The following is a 20,102-nucleotide window of genomic DNA, read 5'->3' on the forward strand; positions in this document are numbered from 1 at the left end:
ATCCCTCCTGGTCTCAGGGCACAAGTTGTCTGAGGGCAGGTGAATCTCTCCTTGTCTCAGGGCAGAAATCGTCTGAGGGCAGGTGAATCTCTCTTGGTCTCAGGGCAGAAATCGTCTGAGGGCAGGTGAATCCCTCCTGGTCTCAGGGCAGAAGTTGTATTTTTCTGTTTTAAGGTAGCGTAGTTAGACGAAAGGGAGTCAACTGTCTCCTCTGGTCTCAGGGCAGAAGTTGTCTGAGGGCAGGTGAATCTCTCCTGGTCTCAGGGCAGAAGTTGTCTGAGGGCAGGTGAATCTCTCCTGGTCTCAGGGCAGAAATCGTCTGAGGGCAGGTGAATCCCTCCTGGTCTCAGGGCAGAAGTTGTATTTTTCTGTTTTAAGGTAACGTAGTTGGACAAAAGGGAGTCCACTGTCATCTTTGGTCTCAGGGCAGAAGTTGTTTTGTAGGATTTTCCTCATGGCTGTTTAGTCTCATCTGGTCCCAGGGCAGAGACCATTGTTTCCCACAACTTTGTCTGAGGGCAGGTGACTCTCTCCTGGTCTCAGGGCAGAAGTTGTATTTTTCTGTTTTAAGGCAACGTAGTTGGACGAAAGGGAGTCAACTGTCTCCTCTGGTCTCAGGGCAGAAGTTGTCTGAGGGCAGGTGAATCCCTCCTGGTCTCAGGGCAGGAGTTGTCTGAGGGCAGGTGAATCTCTCCTGGTCTCAGGGCAGAAATCATCTGAGGGCAGGTGAATTTCTCCTGGTCTCAGGGCAGAAGTTGTATTTTTCTGTTTTAAGGCAACGTAGTTGGACGAAAGGGAGTCAACTGTCTCCTCTGGTCTCAGGGCAGAAGTTGTCTGAGGGCAGGTGAATCTCTCTTGGTCTCAGGGCAGAAGTTGTCTGAGGGCAGGTGAATCCCTCCTTGTCTCAGGGCAGAAATCGTCTGAGGGCAGGTGAATCTCTCTTGGTCTCAGGGCAGAAATCGTCTGAGGGCAGGTGAATCCCTCCTGGTCTCAGGGCAGAAATTGTATTTTTCTGTTTTAAGGCAACGTAGTTGGACGAAAGGGAGTCAACTGTCTCCTCTGGTCTCAGGGCAGAAATCGTATGAGGGCAGGTGAATCTCTCCTGGTCTCAGGGCAGAAATCGTCTGAGGGCAGGTGAATCTCTCCTGGTCTCAGGGCAGAAGTTGTATTGTTCTGTTTTAAGGCAACGTAGTTGGACGAAAGGGAGTCAACTGTCTCCTCTGGTCTCAGGGCAGAAGTTGTCTGAGGGCAGGTGAATCCCTCCTGGTCTCAGGGCACAAGTTGTCTGAGGGCAGGTGAATCTCTCTTGCTCTCAGGGCAGAAGTTGTCTGAGGGCAGGTGAATCTCTCTTGGTCTCAGGGCAGAAATCGTCTGAGGGCAGGTGAATCCCTCCTGGTCTCAGGGCAGAAGTTGTATTTTTCTGTTTTAAGGTAACGTGGTTGGACAAAAGGGAGTCCACTGTCTCCTTTGGTCTCAGGGCAGAAGTTGTTTTGTAGGATTTTCCTCATGGCTGTTTAGTCTCATCTGGTCCCAGGGCAGAGACCATTGTTTCCCACAACTTTGTCTGAGGGCAGGGGACTCTCTCCTGGTCTCAGGGCAGAAGTTGTATTTTTCTGTTTTAAGGCAACGTAGTTGGACGAAAGGGAGTCAACTGTCTCCTCTGGTCTCAGGGCAGAAGTTGTCTGAGGGCAGGTGAATCCCTCCTGGTCTCAGGGCAGGAGTTGTCTGAGGGCAGGTGAATCTCTCCTGGTCTCAGGGCAGAAATCATCTGAGGGCAGGTGAATTTCTCCTGGTCTCAGGGCAGAAGTTGTATTTTTCTGTTTTAAGGTAACGTAGTTGGACGAAAGGGAGTCAACTGTCTCCTCTGGTCTCAGGGCAGAAGTTGTCTGAGGGCAGGTGAATCCCTCCTGGTCTCAGGGCAGAAGTTGTCTGAGGGCAGGTGAATCTCTCCTGGTCTCAGGGCACAAGTTGTCTGAGGGCAGGTGAATCTCTCCTGGTCTCAGGGCAGAAATCGTCTGAGGGCAGGTGAATCTCTCCTGGTCTCAGGGCAGAAGTTGTATTGTTCTGTTTTAAGGCAACGTAGTTGGACGAAAGGGAGTCAACTGTCTCCTCTGGTCTCAGGGCAGAAGTTGTCTGAGGGCAGGTGAATCCCTCCTGGTCTCAGGGCACAAGTTGTCTGAGGGCAGGTGAATCTCTCTTGCTCTCAGGGCAGAAGTTGTCTGAGGGCAGGTGAATCTCTCTTGGTCTCAGGGCAGAAATCGTCTGAGGGCAGGTGAATCCCTCCTGGTCTCAGGGCAGAAGTTGTATTTTTCTGTTTTAAGGTAACGTGGTTGGACAAAAGGGAGTCCACTGTCTCCTTTGGTCTCAGGGCAGAAGTTGTTTTGTAGGATTTTCCTCATGGCTGTTTAGTCTCATCTGGTCCCAGGGCAGAGACCATTGTTTCCCACAACTTTGTCTGAGGGCAGGGGACTCTCTCCTGGTCTCAGGGCAGAAGTTGTATTTTTCTGTTTTAAGGCAACGTAGTTGGACGAAAGGGAGTCAACTGTCTCCTCTGGTCTCAGGGCAGAAGTTGTCTGAGGGCAGGTGAATCCCTCCTGGTCTCAGGGCAGGAGTTGTCTGAGGGCAGGTGAATCTCTCCTGGTCTCAGGGCAGAAATCATCTGAGGGCAGGTGAATTTCTCCTGGTCTCAGGGCAGAAGTTGTATTTTTCTGTTTTAAGGTAACGTAGTTGGACGAAAGGGAGTCAACTGTCTCCTCTGGTCTCAGGGCAGAAGTTGTCTGAGGGCAGGTGAATCCCTCCTGGTCTCAGGGCAGAAGTTGTCTGAGGGCAGGTGAATCTCTCCTGGTCTCAGGGCACAAGTTGTCTGAGGGCAGGTGAAACTCTCTTGGTCTCAGGGCAGAAATCGTCTGAGGGCAGGTGAATCTCTCCTGGTCTCAGGGCAGAAGTTGTATTTTTCTGTTTTAAGGCAACGTAGTTGGACGAAAGGGAGTCAACTGTCTCCTCTGGTCTCAGGGCAGAAATCGTCTGAGGGCAGGTGAATCCCTCCTGGTCTCAGGGCACAAGTTGTCTGAGGGCAGATGAATCTCTCTTGGTCTCAGGGCAGAAGTTGTCTGAGGGCAGGTGAATCCCTCCTTGTCTCAGGGCAGAAATCGTCTGAGGGCAGGTGAATCCCTCCTGGTCTCAGGGCAGAAGTTGTATTTTTCTGTTTTAAGGTAGCGTAGTTAGACGAAAGGGAGTCAACTGTCTCCTCTGGTCTCAGGGCAGAAGTTGTCTGAGGGCAGGTGAATCTCTCCTGGTCTCAGGGCAGAAATCGTCTGAGGGCAGGTGAATCCCTCCTTGTCTCAGGGCACAAGTTGTCTGAGGGCAGGTGAATCTCTCTTGGTCTCAGGGCAGAAGTTGTCTGAGGGCAGGTGAGTCTCTCTTGGTCTCAGGGCAGAAATCGTCTGAGGGCAGGTGAATCCCTCCTGGTCTCAGGGCAGAAGTTGTATTTTTCTGTTTTAAGGTAACGTAGTTGGACAAAAGGGAGTCCACTGTCTCCTTTGGTCTCAGGGCAGAAGTTGTTTTGTAGGATTTTCCTCATGGCTGTTTAGTCTCATCTGGTCCCAGGGCAGAGACCATTGTTTCCCACAACTTTGTCTGAGGGCAGGTGACTCTCTCCTGGTCTCAGGGCAGAAGTTGTATTTTTCTGTTTTAAGGCAACGTAGTTGGACGAAAGGGAGTCAACTGTCTCCTCTGGTCTCAGGGCAGAAGTTGTCTGAGGGCAGGTGAATCCCTCCTGGTCTCAGGGCACAAGTTGTCTGAGGGCAGGTGAGACAACAAAAATACAAAAGTTGTATTTTTCTGTTTTAAGGCAACGTAGTTGGACGAAAGGGAGTCAACTGTCTCCTCTGGTCTCAGGGCAGAAATCGTCTGAGGGCAGGGGAATCCCTCCTGGTCTCAGGGCACAAGTTGTCTGAGGGCAGGTGAATTTCTCTTGGTCTCAGGGCAGAAGTTGTCTGAGGGCAGGTGAATCTCTCTTGGTCTCAGGGCAGAAATCGTCTGAGGGCAGGTGAATCCCTCCTGGTCTCAGGGCAGAAGTTGTATTTTTCTGTTTTAAGGTAATGTAGTTGGACAAAAGGGAGTCAACTGTCTCCTCTGGTCTCAGGGCAGAAGTTGTCTGAGAGCAGGTGAATCCCTCCTGGTCTCAGGGCAGAAGTTGTCTGAGGGCAGGTGAATCTCTCCTGGTCTCAGGGCAGAAGTTGTATTTTTCTGTTTTAAGGTAATGTAGTTGGACAAAAGGGAGTCAACTGTCTCCTCTGGTCTCAGGGCAGAAGTTGTCTGAGAGCAGGTGAATCCCTCCTGGTCTCAGGGCAGAAGTTGTCTGAGGGCAGGTGAGTCTCTCTTGGTCTCAGGGCAGAAATCGTCTGAGGGCAGGTGAATCCCTCCTGGTCTCAGGGCAGAAGTTGTATTTTTCTGTTTTAAGGTAGCGTAGTTGGACAAAAGGGAGTCCACTGTCTCCTTTGGTCTCAGGGCAGAAGTTGTTTTGTAGGATTTTCCTCATGGCTGTTTAGTCTCATCTGGTCCCAGGGCAGAGACCATTGTTTCCCACAACTTTGTCTGAGGGCAGGTGACTCTCTCCTGGTCTCAGGGCAGAAGTTGTATTTTTCTGTTTTAAGGTAACGTAGTTGGACGAAAGGGAGTCAACTGTCTCCTCTGGTCTCAGGGCAGAAATCGTCTGAGGGCAGGTGAATCCCTCCTGGTCTCAGGGCACAAGTTGTCTGAGGGCAGGTGAATCTCTCTTGGTCTCAGGGCAGAAGTTGTCTGAGGGCAGGTGAATCCCTCCTTGTCTCAGGGCAGAAATCGTCTGAGGGCAGGTGAATCTCTCTTGGTCTCAGGGCAGAAATCGTCTGAGGGCAGGTGAATCCCTCCTGGTCTCAGGGCAGAAATTGTATTTTTCTGTTTTAAGGCAACGTAGTTGGACGAAAGGGAGTCAACTGTCTCCGCTGGTCTCAGGGCAGAAATCGTATGAGGGCAGGTGAATCTCTCCTGGTCTCAGGGCAGAAATCGTCTGAGGGCAGGTGAATCTCTCCTGGTCTCAGGGCAGAAGTTGTATTGTTCTGTTTTAAGGCAACGTAGTTGGACGAAAGGGAGTCAACTGTCTCCTCTGGTCTCAGGGCAGAAGTTGTCTGAGGGCAGGTGAATCTCTCCTGGTCTCAGGGCAGAAATCGTCTGAGGGCAGGTGAATCCCTCCTGGTCTCAGGGCACAAGTTGTCTGAGGGCAGGTGAATCTCTCTTGCTCTCAGGGCAGAAGTTGTCTGAGGGCAGGTGAATCTCTCTTGGTCTCAGGGCAGAAATCGTCTGAGGGCAGGTGAATCCCTCCTGGTCTCAGGGCAGAAGTTGTATTTTTCTGTTTTAAGGGAACGTAGTTGGACAAAAGGGAGTCCACTGTCTCCTTTGGTCTCAGGGCAGAAGTTGTTTTGTAGGATTTTCCTCATGGCTGTTTAGTCTCATCTGGTCCCAGGGCAGAGACCATTGTTTCCCACAACTTTGTCTGAGGGCAGGGGACTCTCTCCTGGTCTCAGGGCAGAAGTTGTATTTTTCTGTTTTAAGGCAACGTAGTTGGACGAAAGGGAGTCAACTGTCTCCTCTGGTCTCAGGGCAGAAGTTGTCTAAGGGCAGGTGAATCCCTCCTGGTCTCAGGGCAGGAGTTGTCTGAGGGCAGGTGAATCTCTCCTGGTCTCAGGGCAGAAATCATCTGAGGGCAGGTGAATTTCTCCTGGTCTCAGGGCAGAAGTTGTATTTTTCTGTTTTAAGGCAACGTAGTTGGACGAAAGGGAGTCAACTGTCTCCTCTGGTCTCAGGGCAGAAGTTGTCTGAGGGCAGGTGAATCCCTCCTGGTCTCAGGGCAGAAGTTGTCTGAGGGCAGGTGAATCTCTCCTGGTCTCAGGGCACAAGTTGTCTGAGGGCAGGTGAATCTCTCTTGGTCTCAGGGCAGAAATCGTCTGAGGGCAGGTGAATCTCTCCTGGTCTCAGGGCAGAAGTTGTATTTTTCTGTTTTAAGGCAACGTAGTTGGACGAAAGGGAGTCAACTGTCTCCTCTGGTCTCAGGGCAGAAGTTGTCTGAGGGCAGGTGAATCCCTCCTGGTCTCAGGGCACAAGTTGTCTGAGGGCAGGTGAGACAACAAAAATACAAAAGTTGTATTTTTCTGTTTTAAGGCAACGTAGTTGGACGAAAGGGAGTCAACTGTCTCCTCTGGTCTCAGGGCAGAAATCGTCTGAGGGCAGGGGAATCCCTCCTGGTCTCAGGGCACAAGTTGTCTGAGGGCAGGTGAATTTCTCTTGGTCTCAGGGCAGAAGTTGTCTGAGGGCAGGTGAATCTCTCTTGGTCTCAGGGCAGAAATCGTCTGAGGGCAGGTGAATCCCTCCTGGTCTCAGGGCAGAAGTTGTATTTTTCTGTTTTAAGGTAGCGTAGTTGGACAAAAGGGAGTCCACTGTCTCCTTTGGTCTCAGGGCAGAAGTTGTTTTGTAGGATTTTCCTCATGGCTGTTTAGTCTCATCTGGTCCCAGGGCAGAGACCATTGTTTCCCACAACTTTGTCTGAGGGCAGGTGACTCTCTCCTGGTCTCAGGGCAGAAGTTGTATTTTTCTGTTTTAAGGTAACGTAGTTGGACGAAAGGGAGTCAACTGTCTCCTCTGGTCTCAGGGCAGAAATCGTCTGAGGGCAGGTGAATCCCTCCTGGTCTCAGGGCACAAGTTGTCTGAGGGCAGGTGAATCTCTCTTGGTCTCAGGGCAGAAGTTGTCTGAGGGCAGGTGAATCCCTCCTTGTCTCAGGGCAGAAATCGTCTGAGGGCAGGTGAATCTCTCTTGGTCTCAGGGCAGAAATCGTCTGAGGGCAGGTGAATCCCTCCTGGTCTCAGGGCAGAAATTGTATTTTTCTGTTTTAAGGCAACGTAGTTGGACGAAAGGGAGTCAACTGTCTCCGCTGGTCTCAGGGCAGAAATCGTATGAGGGCAGGTGAATCTCTCCTGGTCTCAGGGCAGAAATCGTCTGAGGGCAGGTGAATCTCTCCTGGTCTCAGGGCAGAAGTTGTATTGTTCTGTTTTAAGGCAACGTAGTTGGACGAAAGGGAGTCAACTGTCTCCTCTGGTCTCAGGGCAGAAGTTGTCTGAGGGCAGGTGAATCTCTCCTGGTCTCAGGGCAGAAATCGTCTGAGGGCAGGTGAATCCCTCCTGGTCTCAGGGCACAAGTTGTCTGAGGGCAGGTGAATCTCTCTTGCTCTCAGGGCAGAAGTTGTCTGAGGGCAGGTGAATCTCTCTTGGTCTCAGGGCAGAAATCGTCTGAGGGCAGGTGAATCCCTCCTGGTCTCAGGGCAGAAGTTGTATTTTTCTGTTTTAAGGGAACGTAGTTGGACAAAAGGGAGTCCACTGTCTCCTTTGGTCTCAGGGCAGAAGTTGTTTTGTAGGATTTTCCTCATGGCTGTTTAGTCTCATCTGGTCCCAGGGCAGAGACCATTGTTTCCCACAACTTTGTCTGAGGGCAGGGGACTCTCTCCTGGTCTCAGGGCAGAAGTTGTATTTTTCTGTTTTAAGGCAACGTAGTTGGACGAAAGGGAGTCAACTGTCTCCTCTGGTCTCAGGGCAGAAGTTGTCTAAGGGCAGGTGAATCCCTCCTGGTCTCAGGGCAGGAGTTGTCTGAGGGCAGGTGAATCTCTCCTGGTCTCAGGGCAGAAATCATCTGAGGGCAGGTGAATTTCTCCTGGTCTCAGGGCAGAAGTTGTATTTTTCTGTTTTAAGGCAACGTAGTTGGACGAAAGGGAGTCAACTGTCTCCTCTGGTCTCAGGGCAGAAGTTGTCTGAGGGCAGGTGAATCCCTCCTGGTCTCAGGGCAGAAGTTGTCTGAGGGCAGGTGAATCTCTCCTGGTCTCAGGGCACAAGTTGTCTGAGGGCAGGTGAATCTCTCTTGGTCTCAGGGCAGAAATCGTCTGAGGGCAGGTGAATCTCTCCTGGTCTCAGGGCAGAAGTTGTATTTTTCTGTTTTAAGGCAACGTAGTTGGACGAAAGGGAGTCAACTGTCTCCTCTGGTGTCAGGGCAGAAATCGTCTGAGGGCAGGTGAATCCCTCCTGGTCTCAGGGCACAAGTTGTCTGAGGGCAGGTGAATCTCTCTTGGTCTCAGGGCAGAAGTTGTCTGAGGGCAGGTGAATCCCTCCTTGTCTCAGGGCAGAAATCGTCTGAGGGCAGGTGAATCCCTCCTGGTCTCAGGGCAGAAGTTGTATTTTTCTGTTTTAAGGTAGCGTAGTTAGACGAAAGGGAGTCAACTGTCTCCTCTGGTCTCAGGGCAGAAGTTGTCTGAGGGCAGGTGAATCCCTCCTGGTCTCAGGGCAGAAGTTGTCTGAGGGCAGGTGAATCTCTCCTGGTCTCAGGGCAGAAATCGTCTGAGGGCAGGGGAATCCCTCCTGGTCTCAGGGCACAAGTTGTCTGAGGGCAGGTGAATCTCTCCTGGTCTCAGGGCAGAAGTTGTATTTTTCTGTTTTAAGGTAACGTAGTTGCACAAAAGGGAGTCCACTGTCTCCTTTGGTCTCAGGGCAGAAGTTGTTTTGTAGGATTTTCCTCATGGCTGTTTAATCTCATCTGGTCCCAGGGCAGAGACCATTGTTTCCCACAACTTTGTCTGAGGGCAGGTGACTCTCTCCTGGTCTCAGGGCAGAAGTTGTATTTTTCTGTTTTAAGGCAACGTAGTTGGACGAAAGGGAGTCAACTGTCTCCTCTGGTCTCAGGGCAGAAGTTGTCTGAGGGCAGGTGAATCCCTCCTGGTCTCAGGGCACAAGTTGTCTGAGGGCAGGTGAGACAACAAAAATACAAAAGTTGTATTTTTCTGTTTTAAGGCAACGTAGTTGGACGAAAGGGAGTCAACTGTCTCCTCTGGTCTCAGGGCAGAAATCGTCTGAGGGCAGGGGAATCCCTCCTGGTCTCAGGGCACAAGTTGTCTGAGGGCAGGTGAATTTCTCTTGGTCTCAGGGCAGAAGTTGTCTGAGGGCAGGTGAATCTCTCTTGGTCTCAGGGCAGAAATCGTCTGAGGGCAGGTGAATCCCTCCTGGTCTCAGGGCAGAAGTTGTATTTTTCTGTTTTAAGGTAATGTAGTTGGACAAAAGGGAGTCAACTGTCTCCTCTGGTCTCAGGGCAGAAGTTGTCTGAGAGCAGGTGAATCCCTCCTGGTCTCAGTGCAGAAGTTGTCTGAGGGCAGGTGAATCTCTCCTGGTCTCAGGGCAGAAGTTGTATTTTTCTGTTTTAAGGTAATGTAGTTGGACAAAAGGGAGTCAACTGTCTCCTCTGGTCTCAGGGCAGAAGTTGTCTGAGAGCAGGTGAATCCCTCCTGGTCTCAGGGCAGAAGTTGTCTGAGGGCAGGTGAGTCTCTCTTGGTCTCAGGGCAGAAATCGTCTGAGGGCAGGTGAATCCCTCCTGGTCTCAGGGCAGAAGTTGTATTTTTCTGTTTTAAGGTAGCGTAGTTGGACAAAAGGGAGTCCACTGTCTCCTTTGGTCTCAGGGCAGAAGTTGTTTTGTAGGATTTTCCTCATGGCTGTTTAGTCTCATCTGGTCCCAGGGCAGAGACCATTGTTTCCCACAACTTTGTCTGAGGGCAGGTGACTCTCTCCTGGTCTCAGGGCAGAAGTTGTATTTTTCTGTTTTAAGGCAACGTAGTTGGACGAAAGGGAGTCAACTGTCTCCTCTGGTCTCAGGGCAGAAGTTGTCTGAGGGCAGGTGAATCCCTCCTGTTCTCAGGGCACAAGTTGTCTGAGGGCAGGTGAGACAACAAAAATACAAAAGTTGTATTTTTCTGTTTTAAGGCAACGTAGTTGGACGAAAGGGAGTCAACTGTCTCCTCTGGTCTCAGGGCAGAAATCGTCTGAGGGCAGGGGAATCCCTCCTGGTCTCAGGGCACAAGTTGTCTGAGGGCAGGTGAATTTCTCTTGGTCTCAGGGCAGAAGTTGTCTGAGGGCAGGTGAATCTCTCTTGGTCTCAGGGCAGAAATCGTCTGAGGGCAGGTGAATCCCTCCTGGTCTCAGGGCAGAAGTTGTATTTTTCTGTTTTAAGGTAATGTAGTTGGACAAACGGAGTCAACTGTCTCCTCTGGTCTCAGGGCACAAGTTGTCTGAGAGCAGGTGAATCCCTCCTGGTCTCAGGGCAGAAGTTGTCTGAGGGCAGGTGAATCTCTCCTGGTCTCAGGGCAGAAATCGTCTGAGGGCAGGTGAATCTCTCCTGGTCTCAGGGCAGAAATCGTCTGAGGGCAGGTGAATCTTTCCTGGTCTCAGGGCAGAAGTTGTATTTTTCTGTTTTAAGGCAACGTAGTTGGACGAAAGGGAGTCAACTGTCTCCTCTGGTCTCAGGGCACAAGTTGTCTGAGGGCAGGTGAATCCCTCCTGGTCTCAGGGCAGAAGTTGTCTGAGGGCAGGTGAATCCCTCCTGGTCTCAGGGCAGGAGTTGTCTGAGGGCAGGTGAATCTCTCCTGGTCTCAGGGCAGAAATCATCTGAGGGCAGGTGAATTTCTCCTGGTCTCAGGGCAGAAGTTGTATTTTTCTGTTTTAAGGCAACGTAGTTGGACGAAAGGGAGTCAACTGTCTCCTCTGGTCTCAGGGCAGAAGTTGTCTGAGGGCAGGTGAATCCCTCCTGGTCTCAGGGCAGAAGTTGTCTGAGGGCAGGTGAATCTCTCCTGGTCTCAGGGCACAAGTTGTCTGAGGGCAGGTGAATCTCTCTTGGTCTCAGGGCAGAAATCGTCTGAGGGCAGGTGAATCTCTCCTGGTCTCAGGGCAGAAGTTGTATTTTTCTGTTTTAAGGCAACGTAGTTGGACGAAAGGGAGTCAACTGTCTCCTCTGGTGTCAGGGCAGAAATCGTCTGAGGGCAGGTGAATCCCTCCTGGTCTCAGGGCACAAGTTGTCTGAGGGCAGGTGAATCTCTCTTGGTCTCAGGGCAGAAGTTGTCTGAGGGCAGGTGAATCCCTCCTTGTCTCAGGGCAGAAATCGTCTGAGGGCAGGTGAATCTCTCTTGGTCTCAGGGCAGAAATCGTCTGAGGGCAGGTGAATCCCTCCTGGTCTCAGGGCACAAGTTGTCTGAGGGCAGGTGAATCTCTCTTGGTCTCAGGGCAGAAGTTGTCTGAGGGCAGGTGAATCCCTCCTTGTCTCAGGGCAGAAATCGTCTGAGGGCAGGTGAATCCCTCCTGGTCTCAGGGCAGAAGTTGTATTTTTCTGTTTTAAGGTAGCGTAGTTAGACGAAAGGGAGTCAACTGTCTCCTCTGGTCTCAGGGCAGAAGTTGTCTGAGGGCAGGTGAATCTCTCCTGGTCTCAGGGCAGAAGTTGTCTGAGGGCAGGTGAATCTCTCCTGGTCTCAGGGCAGAAATCGTCTGAGGGCAGGGGAATCCCTCCTGGTCTCAGGGCACAAGTTGTCTGAGGGCAGGTGAATCTCTCCTGGTCTCAGGGCAGAAGTTGTATTTTTCTGTTTTAAGGTAACGTAGTTGGACAAAAGGGAGTCCACTGTCTCCTTTGGTCTCAGGGCAGAAGTTGTTTTGTAGGATTTTCCTCATGGCTGTTTAATCTCATCTGGTCCCAGGGCAGAGACCATTGTTTCCCACAACTTTGTCTGAGGGCAGGTGACTCTCTCCTGGTCTCAGGGCAGAAGTTGTATTTTTCTGTTTTAAGGCAACGTAGTTGGACGAAAGGGAGTCAACTGTCTCCTCTGGTCTCAGGGCAGAAGTTGTCTGAGGGCAGGTGAATCCCTCCTGGTCTCAGGGCACAAGTTGTCTGAGGGCAGGTGAGACAACAAAAATACAAAAGTTGTATTTTTCTGTTTTAAGGCAACGTAGTTGGACGAAAGGGAGTCAACTGTCTCCTCTGGTCTCAGGGCAGAAATCGTCTGAGGGCAGGGGAATCCCTCCTGGTCTCAGGGCACAAGTTGTCTGAGGGCAGGTGAATTTCTCTTGGTCTCAGGGCAGAAGTTGTCTGAGGGCAGGTGAATCTCTCTTGGTCTCAGGGCAGAAATCGTCTGAGGGCAGGTGAATCCCTCCTGGTCTCAGGGCAGAAGTTGTATTTTTCTGTTTTAAGGTAATGTAGTTGGACAAAAGGGAGTCAACTGTCTCCTCTGGTCTCAGGGCAGAAGTTGTCTGAGAGCAGGTGAATCCCTCCTGGTCTCAGTGCAGAAGTTGTCTGAGGGCAGGTGAATCTCTCCTGGTCTCAGGACAGAAGTTGTATTTTTCTGTTTTAAGGTAATGTAGTTGGACAAAAGGGAGTCAACTGTCTCCTCTGGTCTCAGGGCAGAAGTTGTCTGAGAGCAGGTGAATCCCTCCTGGTCTCAGGGCAGAAGTTGTCTGAGGGCAGGTGAGTCTCTCTTGGTCTCAGGGCAGAAATCGTCTGAGGGCAGGTGAATCCCTCCTGGTCTCAGGGCAGAAGTTGTATTTTTCTGTTTTAAGGTAGCGTAGTTGGACAAAAGGGAGTCCACTGTCTCCTTTGGTCTCAGGGCAGAAGTTGTTTTGTAGGATTTTCCTCATGGCTGTTTAGTCTCATCTGGTCCCAGGGCAGAGACCATTGTTTCCCACAACTTTGTCTGAGGGCAGGTGACTCTCTCCTGGTCTCAGGGCAGAAGTTGTATTTTTCTGTTTTAAGGCAACGTAGTTGGACGAAAGGGAGTCAACTGTCTCCTCTGGTCTCAGGGCAGAAGTTGTCTGAGGGCAGGTGAAACCCTCCTGTTCTCAGGGCACAAGTTGTCTGAGGGCAGGTGAGACAACAAAAATACAAAAGTTGAATTTTTCTGTTTTAAGGCAACGTAGTTGGACGAAAGGGAGTCAACTGTCTCCTCTGGTCTCAGGGCAGAAGTTGTCTGAGAGCAGGTGAATCCCTCCTGGTCTCAGGGCAGAAGTTGTCTGAGGGCAGGTGAATCTCTCCTGGTCTCAGGGCAGAAATCGCCTGAGGGCAGGTGAATCTCTCCTGGTCTCAGGGCAGAAATCGTCTGAGGGCAGGTGAATCTCTCCTGGTCTCAGGGCAGAAGTTGTATTTTTCTGTTTTAAGGCAACGTAGTTGGACGAATGGGAGTCAACTGTCTCCTCTGGTCTCAGGGCACAAGTTGTCTGAGGGCAGGTGAATCCCTCCTGGTCTCAGGGCAGAAGTTGTCTGAGGGCAGGTGAATCTCTCCTGGTCTCAGGGCAGAAATCGTCTGAGGGCAGGTGAATCTCTCCTGGTCTCAGGGCAGAAATCGTCTGAGGGCAGGTGAATCTCTCTTGGTCTCAGGGCAGAAGTTGTATTTTTCTGTTTTAAGGCAACGTAGTTGGACGAAAGGGAGTCAACTGTCTCCTCTGGTCTCAGGGCAGAAGTTGTCTGAGGGCAGGTGAATCTCTCCTGGTCTCAGGGCAGAAATCGTCTGAGGGCAGGTGAATACCTCCTGGTCTCAGGGCACAAGTTGTCTGAGGGCAGGTGAATCTCTCTTGCTCTCAGGGCAGAAGTTGTCTGAGGGCAGGTGAATCTCTCTTGGTCTCAGGGCAGAAATCGTCTGAGGGCAGGTGAATCCCTCCTGGTCTCAGGGCAGAAGTTGTATTTTTCTGTTTTAAGGTAACGTAGTTGGACAAAAGGGAGTCCACTGTCTCCTTTGGTCTCAGGGCAGAAGTTGTTTTGTAGGATTTTCCTCATGGCTGTTTAGTCTCATCTGGTCCCAGGGCAGAGACCATTGTTTCCCACAACTTTGTCTGAGGGCAGGTGACTCTCTCCTGGTCTCAGGGCAGAAGTTGTATTTTTCTGTTTTAAGGCAACGTAGTTGGACGAAAGGGAGTCAACTGTCTCCTCTGGTCTCAGGGCACAAGTTGTCTGAGGGCAGGTGAATCCCTCCTGGTCTCAGGGCAGAAGTTGTCTGAGGGCAGGTGAATCTCTCCTGGTCTCAGGGCAGAAATCATCTGAGGGCAGGTGAATCTTTCCTGGTCTCAGGGCAGAAGTTGTATTTTTCTGTTTTAAGGCAACGTAGTTGGACGAAAGGGAGTCAACTGTCTCCTCTGGTCTCAGGGCAGAAGTTGTCTGAGGGCAGGTGAATCCCTCCTGGTCTCAGGGCAGAAGTTGTCTGAGTGCAAGTGAATCCCTCCTGGTCTCAGGGCACAAGTTGTCTGAGGGCAGGTGAATCTCTCTTGGTCTCAGGGCAGAAGTTGTCTGAGGGCAGGTGAATCACTCCTGGTCTCAGGGCACAAGTTGTCTGAGTGCAGGTGAATCTCTCTTGGTCTCAGGGCAGAAATCGTCTGAGGGCAGGTGAATCTCTCTTTGTCTCAGGGCACAAGTTGTCTGAGGGCAGGTGAATCTCTCTTGGTCTCAGGGCAGAAATCGTCTGAGGGCAGGTGAATCCCTCCTGGTCTCAGGGCAGAAATCGTCTGAGGGCAGGTGAATCCCTCCTGGTCTCAGGGCAGAAGTTGTATTTTTCTGTTTTAAGGCAACGTAGTTGGACAAAAGGGAGTCAACTGTCTCCTCTGGTGTCAGGGCAGAAGTTGTCTGAGGGCAGGTGAATCCCTCCTGGTCTCAGGGCAGAAATCGTCTGAGGGCAGGTGAATCCCTCCTGGTCTCAGGGCAGAAGTTGTATTTTTCTGTTTTAAGGCAACGTAGTTGGACAAAAGGGAGTCAACTGTCTCCTTTGGTCTCAGGGCAGAAGTTGTTTTGTAGGATTTTCCTCATGGCTGTTTAGTCTCATCTGGTCCCAGGGCAGAGACCACTGTTTCCCACAACTTTGTCTGAGGGCAGGTGACTCTCTCCTGGTCTCAGGGCAGAAGTTGTATTTTTCTGTTTTAAGGCAACGTAGTTGGACGAAAGGGAGTCAACTGTCTCCTCTGGTCTCAGGGCAGAAGTTGTCTGAGGGCAGGTGAATCCCTCCTGGTCTCAGGGCAGAAGTTGTCTGAGGGCAGGTGAATCTCTCCTGGTCTCAGGGCAGAAATCGTCTGAGGGCAGGTGAATCTGTCCTGGTCTCAGGGCAGAAGTTGTATTTTTCTGTTTTAAGGCAACGTAGTTGGACGAAAGGGAGTCAACTGTCTCCTCTGGTCTCAGGGCAGAAGTTGTCTGAGGGCAGGTGAATCTCTCCTGGTCTCAGGGCAGAAATCGTCTGAGGGCAGGTGAATCCCTCCTGGTCTCAGGGCACAAGTTGTCTGAGGGCAGGTGAATCTCTCTTGGTCTCAGGGCAGAAATCGTCTAAGGGCAGGTGAATCCCTCCTGGTCTCAGGGCAGAAGTTGTATTTTTCTGTTTTAAGGCAACGTAGTTGGACAAAAGGGAGTCAACTGTCTCCTCTGGTCTCAGGGCAGAAGTTGTCTGAGGGCAGGTGAATCCCTCCTGGTCTCAGGGCAGAAGTTGTTTTGTAGGATTTTCCTCATGGCTGTTTAGTCTCATCTGGTCCCAGGGCAGAGACCATTGTTTCCCACAACTTTGTCTGAGGGCAGGTGATTCTCTCCTGGTCTCAGGGCAGAAGTTGTATTTTTCTGTTTTAAGGCAACGTAGTTGGACGAAAGGGAGTCAACTGTCTCCCCTGGTCTCAGGGCAGAAGTTGTCTGAGGGCAGGTGAATCCCTCCTGGTCTCAGGGCAGAAGTTGTCTGAGAGCAGGTGAATCTCTCCTGGTCTCAGGGCAGAAATCGTCTGAGGGCAGGTGAATCCCTCTTGGTCTCAGGGCACAAGTTGTCTGAGGGCAGGTGACTCTCTCCTGGTCTCAGGGCAGAAGTTGTATTTTTCTGTTTTAAGGCAACGTAGTTGGACGAAAGGGAGTCAACTGTCTCCCCTGGTCTCAGGGCAGAAGTTGTCTGAGGGCAGGTGAATCCCTCCTGGTCTCAGGGCAGAAGTTGTCTGAGGGCAGGTGAATCTCTCCTGGTCTCAGGGCAGAAATCGTCTGAACGCAGGTGAATCTCTCCTGGTCTCAGGGCAGAAGTTGTATTTTTCTGTTTTAAGGCAACGTAGTTGGACGAAAGGGAGTCAACTGTCTCCTCTGGTCTCAGGGCAGAAGTTGTCTGAGGGCAGGTGAATCCCTCCTGGTCTCAGGGCAGAAGTTGTATTTTTCTGTTTTAAGGCAACGTAGTTGGACGAAAGGGAGTCAACTGTCTCCTCTGGTCTCAGGGCAGAAGTTGTCTGAGGGCAGGTGAATCTCTCCTGGTCACAGGGCAGAAGTTGTATTTTTCTGTTTTAAGGCAACGTAGTTGGACGAAAGGGAGTCAACTGTCTCCCCTGGTCTCAGGGCAGAAGTTGTCTGAGGGCAGGTGAATCCCTCCTGGTCTCAGGGCAGAAGTTGTCTGAGAGCAGGTGAATCTCTCCTGGTCTCAGGGCAGAAATCGTCTGAGGGCAGGTGAATCCCTCCTGGTCTCAGGGCACAAGTTGTCTGAGGGCAGGTGAATCCCTCCTGGTCTCAGGGCAGAAATCGTCTGAGGGCAGGTGAATCCCTCCTGGTCTCAGGGCAGAAGTTGTATTTTTCTGTTTTAAGGTAACGTAGTTGGACAAAAGGGAGTCCACTGTCTCCTTTGGTCTCAGGGCAGAAGTTGTTTTGTAGGATTTTCCTCATGGCTGTTTAGTCTCATCTGGTACCAGGGCAGAGACCATTGTTTCCCACAACTTTGTCTGAGGGCAGGTGACTCTCTCCTGGTCTCAGGGCAGAAGTTGTATTTTTCTGTTTTAAGGCAACGTAGTTGGACGAAAGGGAGTCAACTGTCTCCTCTGGTCTCAGGGCAGAAGTTGTCTGAGGGCAGGTGAATCCCTCCTGGTCTCAGGGCAGAAGTTGTCTGAGGGCAGGTGAATCTCTCTTGGTCTCAGGGCAGAAGTTGTCTGAGGGCAGGTGAATCTCTCTTGGTCTCAGGGCAGAAATAGTCTGAGGGCAGGTGAATCCCTCCTGGTCTCAGGGCAGAAGTTGTATTTTTCTGTTTTAAGGTAACGTAGTTGGACAAAAGGGAGTCAACTGTCTCCTCTGGTCTCAGGGCAGAAGTTGTCTGAGGGCAGGTGAATCCCTCCTGGTCTCAGGGCAGAAGTTGTCTGAGGGCAGGTGAATCTCTCCTGGTCTCAGGGCAGAAATCGTCTGAGGGCAGGTGAATCTGTCCTGGTCTCAGGGCAGAAGTTGTATTTTTCTGTTTTAAGGCAACGTAGTTGGACGAAAGGGAGTCAACTGTCTCCTCTGGTCTCAGGGCAGAAGTTGTCTGAGGGCAGGTGAATCTCTCCTGGTCTCAGGGCAGAAATCGTCTGAGGGCAGGTGAATCCCTCCTGGTCTCAGGGCACAAGTTGTCTGAGGGCAGGTGAATCTCTCTTGGTCTCAGGGCAGAAATCGTCTGAGGGCAGGTGAATCCCTCCTGGTCTCAGGGCAGAAGTTGTATTTTTCTGTTTTAAGGCAACGTAGTTGGACAAAAGGGAGTCAACTGTCTCCTCTGGTCTCAGGGCAGAAGTTGTCTGAGGGCAGGTGAATCCCTCCTGGTCTCAGGGCAGAAGTTGTTTTGTAGGATTTTCCTCATGGCTGTTTAGTCTCATCTGGTCTCAGGGCAGAGACCATTGTTTCCCACAATGAGGGCAGGTGAATCCCTCCTGGTCTCAGGGCAGAAGTGATGGGGCTGATAAGTTAAAAGCCGTGTTCCCGACAGTTGTGGGCAAAAAGAATCGTACTTTGCTGATGGACTTGTGTGCGCCATTAAAGCAGTCCGAGCACAAGTTGGTGGAGCTTATTTGTGTGCGGGGTTTAAAAGTGCAGAGCTCCGCGACCACATGCTGAATGCCGCCCATACTAAAGACTTGACGATGGCCGGAGCCTATGAGTGCTTGTAAAGAACTACAGGGGAGGGGAGAAGTGGTTGGATGGTGTAATAGCTGATGTTTTGGGTCCGGTAACATATTTTTGTGTCGGTAAATGGAACATGTGTAAAAAGAAATGTAAATCAGATGCTGGATGCAAAGAGAAAGAATGTGACTCCAGAACAAACTGTGACTAACATTGAAGGAGTCTGGGATTACCCCATTGATCCTGGAGACACTGAGACTGTCACTGTGGTCTGTGAGCAGATCCCTGAGGATCACCACAGCTCAGTGGAGACTGACCGAGCTCGGAATGATTCCTCAAGCTCATGATTCATGGAGCGCCCTAAAAGAAATGTGCATCCTCCTCAACGTTTAGACTTATAATGGACTTGGAGAAAGGGACTCAAAGTCTCATACTATGGACACGGATCCTATTTCACACAAGGTGGTTAAGTTAGAGACCTTGCAAGTATCTGAGGTTTGCGTTGATGTTTTTACCTTGTACGGTGAACTTTGTTCAAAAGAAGGGAACTTTAAAAGAAAAAAAATGTGTTAAGTCTAAGCTACAGGGGAGGAGCTGTGGTGTTTAAAAGAAACAAAGCCAGATAAAAAGTATAACAGTGAGAAGAAGGTACTTTTGTACTGTGTTGCCACTGATGTTCACAGGGTGCTGTGTTGTAACCTGTTCATGCCTATAGGGGGCGCTTGTGCTGATGGCGGTGTTCTTCCCAGCAGTCGGGCAATGAAGAAGCTAACGTTCGCTAGCCTGGATTCTCTGTCGTTTTTCACCCGAGGTAGCTTTTCCACACAGTCTGTCGACACAACACACATGTATCAGTCTCTATGTGAAGCTAAGCTACCGTAAATCTCAATTAAGACAACCTGCATCTTGCACTTTCAATTTCCTGACTAAGGACAGGGCTCAGGCTTTCTCTTGTTCTATTTTAAAGAATGATGATATTTTTTTGATGCATCTTGACCTGGAGATACAAATGAAATTCAGTGTTTTTCTCACTATAACCTGTGATAGTTGTGTCTCACTGCCACAAGATTCACACAGCTCTATGTTTCCATCATGGAAAAGGATGCTATGTATGCTATCACAAGTCACAACTAGTGAGAAAGAAGTCTAAATAACAAGATTCAGGGAAAAAGTGTATGCATTCAAAATCAGTCAATAATGGTGTCAGTTCATAGTGAGGTCAGTGTTGATGAAGTGTGCCAGCAGGGGGTGATATAGACCTGTTAATGAGGACAAAGTCATGTGAGATCATAAAGATGTGAAATGCAGGATGTTTAAAATGAGGAGAAGAAATGTAAAACAGCTCAAAGTCTAAATTTTCTAGATGGACTTTAAACTGTCCAATGATCCTCAAGATGATGAGCTGTCACTGCACCTCACCTCCTCTTTTTCTGTTTCACATGAACAGGTGTGTGTTTGCCTTCTTAAATATATTTTGCATGATTTTAATGCATCACTGCTCCTCAGAGTTTAAGTTCTTATGTCACAGAGAGTCTGAACTGTTTTCATGCACTCACACTGAAAACTGCATCAGGATGATGTCGCCAATAACTCTGATTGTCATGTTGGGTTTTCTGAGTCAGGGTGAGAGATTTTGAAAACGTTTGGTGCAAATTCAGTTTGTTCTTCTACTTAATTTTTGTTAAACTTGTTAAATGTTTATTCACAAGATTTGTCATTTCTCATTTCAGAGTCTTCTGCAAACAATTTTCTGACTCAGGCTGACAAATCCAAGTCTGTTAGTCTTGGAGGGACTGTGACCATCAGCGCTACAGGGAGTTCAAATATTGGTAGCACTCTCGGTTGGTACCTTCAGAAACCTGGACAGGCTCCCAAACTCCTGATATACCCAGCATCATCTCGCTTCTCTGGAACTCCGTCTCGATTCAGTGGCAGCTATTCTGGTTCTGACTACACTCTGACCATCAGTGGGGTTCAGGCTGAAGATGCTGGAGATTATTTCTGTCTGGGCTACCATGGCAGTGGAAGGTTCACACAGTGATTCAGAGCCGTACAAAAACCTCCTTCTGTTTGACTGAAGTGAAAACGGCCTGCTGCAGGTGCAGAGGGTTGGTGAAGAGACTGTGATGAGGAGAACTGGTCCAGTGAACACAAGAGTCATCAAGCAGAACCACAATGAATCTAAATAAAGCTGAAACAGACTCACAGACACTCTTCCATATACAGTTTTAAACTTCAGCGTCTCTGCACAATGTTGATGCCAAAATGCAATATCAGCCAAGCTTCATATGAAAACAAAGAATATATACAACATATAAATGACCTCAAAATGTCTTGTTTTATCACATTATTGTGCAATATTAAATAGAGTATGTCATGTTGTATC

The sequence above is a fragment of the Pagrus pagrus genome (assembly GCF_965226575.1).
Source record: "Pagrus pagrus genome assembly, chromosome: 18".
In the NCBI taxonomy this organism is placed as follows: Eukaryota; Metazoa; Chordata; class Actinopteri; order Spariformes; family Sparidae; genus Pagrus; species Pagrus pagrus.